Source organism: Petaurus breviceps, unplaced genomic scaffold (genome assembly GCF_028583685.1).
Source record: "Petaurus breviceps papuanus isolate PSGF00001 unplaced genomic scaffold, PetGlider_PUasm1.0 37, whole genome shotgun sequence".
Classification (NCBI taxonomy): Eukaryota; Metazoa; Chordata; class Mammalia; order Diprotodontia; family Petauridae; genus Petaurus; species Petaurus breviceps.
The window spans coordinates 55,928,499-55,932,913 of NW_027186296.1; the positions used below are offsets into that span (position 1 = coordinate 55,928,499).

Below are 4,415 nucleotides of genomic sequence, written 5' to 3' on the forward strand. Positions count from 1 at the left end.
ATGTAACTGAAGAAACATTTCAAGATTTTGCCTTGCATTGACCCTATGTACAGTCCCAACTATTAACTTACTCACAAAATTGAAAGAATTAGAATTGTGGGACTGGACTAGACCTAAGAGATTATGTATTGCAACCATTTCATTTTACAGCTGAGGAAACTGGAGCCCAGAGGGATTAAGTCATTTGTCTAAATTTCAGCCTGGTCTTCTGACATCTAATCCCGTTTTCTTTCCACTATGTTATGCTGCAAAGGAGTAAACTTTCCCATTTAATCCAATATGCAGGTGGAAAAGCCTAAGGATTTGAGATTGGCATGAATGAATCCAAAGGCACATGTGTACATTTGAGAAGAATCATAAGAACTTTTAGGCACGGGGTGAGGGATGCAGGGATTATAGGCTCCATTTCCATGTCATGCTATTTTGTTATATAAAGTGAAACTGATGGCTGTGATATTTAGGCTAGCAGAATCAACAAACTTCAGTGTGGCCTTCAGAACATACTATAGATTTTGCCAGGTAATTTATCTTTATCACTTCTATATTTTACTGATTTGTCTGTTTGCTTTATATGTGATAACCCCTTATAATATTGTAAACATCTTGAGAGCAAGGGCTGTTTTGTTTTTGCAGCTTTATCTCATTAGTACCTAGCACAGTACCTTGCCCATACTAAATACTAGAGGATACTTGGTGAATGGTGACACAATAAGCTTTGGCAAAGAAATGAAATTTACCTTCTCAAACACCTAACCAAAACTAGTCATATAGACAAAGATAGATTTCTGTTCTCTGTATTTTTTCTGGTAATTATATGCCAATTAAATTGCATTTGTAATGTCTTCATGGCAAAAATATCTGAATGTAGCATAGGGAGGGAAAAAAATGCTTTGCCCCCATAATGTTAAACATACATATTGGCCATAAAGCCTTCTCTATATGCATAGCCAGTTGTACTATTGTGACTAATCTGACCAGGATTAGTCAGATTAGGAGGATAAAACTGATATGTTCTCATAAATGTAACTTGAGTTAAAGAAACAACAGTCCAATTTGAAATGCATCAGCTGGGAAGAAAGAGACTCTTTGAAAAAAGGCTTTGTAAGATCCACGAAGTGAAGAACTAAAGCTACTGCCCATGACAAGCTCCTCAAATTGTGCTTATAAGGCTGCTAACCCAATGCTGGCAGAGTTTTTATTCAACTGTTATGTTGGTTTTGCATTGGTTCTCAGTCACATTTGCACACACGATGGATTAGTGGCATGGATGGCAACGGCATCAGTAGAGTCATTTGTAAGTGCCAAGCTAAATGATATGAGATCAAAGGAACAAAATGCCTTTGCATTTTTTGCTTTTGTTAATTAGTCATTCTGCAAAATGTTATGTGCAGGAAGAAAATTTAGAAATGTTTTTAAAGTTTTAGTTCCTTCCATGAGCACATCATTGACATGGATTTTTGTGGATCTGGCTACAGAAATAGAAAATGGAAGTCTTTTCTGACTTCCATGAAGAGCTGTGGTGACACCATCTTTGAGGTGATACTATATTATAAAGGTAGCTACTCTATACATGTCTGTCTAAAAAGGGATGAATAATAAATTGCAAAGTTTTGTCTTTTCTGGATTATTGTCTAGAAAAGAATGTTTTTATTTTTACCCTTCATATCATTAATTTTCTATAGTTATTCTTTTGAACCTTTTAATTTCTAATCAAATAAGTAGTATCTAAGGGACGTATATCCTTGGTATTTCAACATAGTTATCCAGTAATGAATATTCAACACTTTTTTCTATACTTTTACTTTAATAGAATATATGCAGGATTTTTTATTAAATAATTTACTAGGATAAATTAAGGGTGAACAGAATTTTTCTTTCCTAGATTGTTTTCCTTTTCAGTCTAAACTTTAAACTACCATCTGCCCATCCATTTTTCTCATAAGAGTTTAAAAAAAGTACAGCACAGAGGAATTTCATTGATCCCATTTTGAATCCCTGAGGATTTGCTACTCTGTGTCTTTTTCCCAGCTGTTGGTCATTTCCCATGAAGCCATAGCCAGCACCAGAGTACACAGGGTCCCTGTCCTGCTTAATCTCACCATGAGACTAGATATAGTCTTAACCACAAATGGATTTTCTTTTAATGATTAATTCTAGCCTTTGGAGTATTCCTCAGTCATCCTAATGGGAGAACTTAACCATGATGTATCAAGGGAGTTCACTGGTCTCTTTTTTTTCCACTGGTGGCCAAGATTAGAGAGGTTGTGATTTTAAAATTTTACTAGCTAAAAATAGCAAAAGAGATGCTTATGGTAATAGAACAGTGCTGGGTTTTAGATCTTCCTGACAATGCCCATTACTTCATTTTGTCCAAACTGACTCCATACTAAGCTGGTAATGCCTGTTACCTGGTACTATTGGAATAGTTATTCTGGGATTGGTTCCTTCTTAAAGAGAACCCTAAGACAAAAGGGAGAAGAGTTGCTTTAGTCATCAAGACCTGTCCTTGTTGGTGATGCTTTACATTTGTTTTCCTGACAGCTTGGACCTTCTCTTTCAGTTTCTGAAAATCTTCTGGTTCCTGACTACCACCCTTGAAAAATACACTGAGAAGATGGCGGAGTAAAAACAGGACCAGCTCCAGCTCACACCACCTCCAATTCATGTAAAAAGTGACTCTGAACAAACTTTGGAGCTACAGAACCCACAAAATTACGCAGAGAAGCTAACTTCCCACTGAGGACAGCCCAGCAGGCCAGCAGGAATTGGCCAGCACAGGGCTCTGGGAACAGAGCCCAACCCCCCCGCCATAGCCAGAGGTTTTAGCCCCAGGGTGGGCCTGACCAACCACCTGCTGGAGGGACTCCAGATAACCAGAAGCTGTGGTGGTCCAGAATTATCAACATATAGATGCTAATGACAAAGGGAGAGGTCAGTGCAGTGTGGACTTTGGGACCCAGTAGTTGGGAGTGTCTCAGCTTTTGCCCCCAAGGTGAGAAGACACTGAGGGCCAGGGCATAGCCACCACCATGTGGCAGCTTCAGCTCCTGGCCTGCAGACTGTAGGGGAACCAAGTGACCAGTCTGAGGGGTTTTCACTCTTGCTTTAACCTGCTTGGATCTGGATTGTGGTCTAGGGTAGAGGTCCTGGGGTGTGTGACCAGCTTGCCAGAGAGTTTGGAGGCTTCAGAGAGGGCACCCAACTAATACCTCCAGCAGCTGAGAAAACCCCAGAGTTTGGAATAAAGCTCCCCTGTCTGGTGGCAGAGTACTACTGTGGCAAAAATCCCAGGGGTCAAGTGACTGAGTGGCTACATGATCAGGCAAAGGAAGCAAAGTAAACAAAATAATCCAACATTAGACTCCTATTTTGGGGATAAAAAGGAGCAAAGCATGGAATAGGAGGAAGAGAGTCAAGTCAGAACTCCTGCACCAAAAGCTTCCAAGAAAAATACGAGCTGGTTACAGGCCATAGAGTACCTTAAGAAGCAGATAAAAGAAGTGGAGGAAAAATTGGGAAGAGAAACGACACTGATGCAAGAAAATTATGAAATGAGAGTCAACAGCCTGAGGAAAATAACACCTTAAAAAATAGACTAACTCGAATGGCAAAAGAAGCTCAAAAAGGCAATGAGGAGAAGAATGCCTTAAAAAGCCAAACATGCCAGATGGAAAAAGAATCTCAAAAGCTCACTGAGGAGAATCATTCCTTCATAATTAGATTGGAATAAATGGGAGCTAGTGACTTTATGAGAAATCAAGATGCTGTTAAACAGATCCAAACAAATGAAAGAATAGTAGGCAATATGAAATATCTCATGGGAAAAAACCACTGACCTGGAAAATAGATCCAGGAGAGATAATTTAAAAATTAATGGACTACCTGAAAGCCATGATCAAAGAAAGAACCGAGAAATCATCCTCCAAGAAATTCTAAAGGAAAACAGCTCTGATGTTTTAGAACCAGAGGGCAAAATAGCGGTTGAAAGATTCCACTGATCACCTCCTGAAAAAGATCCTCAAAAGAAAACTCCTAGCAATATTATAGCCAGGTTCCAGAGTTCTAGATCAAGGAGAAAATATTACAAGCAGTCAGGAAGAAATAATTTGAATATTGTGGAAACACTATCAGGATAACACAGGATCTGGCAGCCTCTACACTGACGCACATAAGGACTTGGAACATGATATTCCAGAGGGCAAAGGAGCTGGGATTAAAACCAAGATTCACCTGCCCAGCAAAACTGAGCATTATGTTCCAGGGGAAAATATGGTCATTCAGTGGAATAGAGGACTTTCAAGCATTCTTGATGAAAAAAACAGAGTTGAATAGAAAATTTGACATTCAGATACAAGAAGCAAGAGAAGAATGAGAAGGTAAACAAGAAAAAGAAATCATAAGGAATTTATCAAAGT

The 4,415-nt window shown here is 38.9% G+C and overlaps 1 long non-coding RNA gene across 2 annotated transcripts; it reads left to right on the top strand.

Moving 5' to 3' along the window:
• Positions 1-421: 421 nt before the first annotated feature.
• On the top strand, positions 422-3,512 carry LOC138168567 (uncharacterized). 2 transcript variants are annotated; one of them, XR_011170139.1, is made up of 2 exons: positions 422-519; positions 2,561-3,512. It is a non-coding gene; the product is annotated as an uncharacterized lncRNA (long non-coding RNA). The 2 variants fall into 2 exon arrangements; XR_011170138.1 differs by having other exon boundaries at positions 424-519; positions 2,542-3,512.
• The last annotated feature ends 903 nt before the right edge of the window (positions 3,513-4,415 follow it).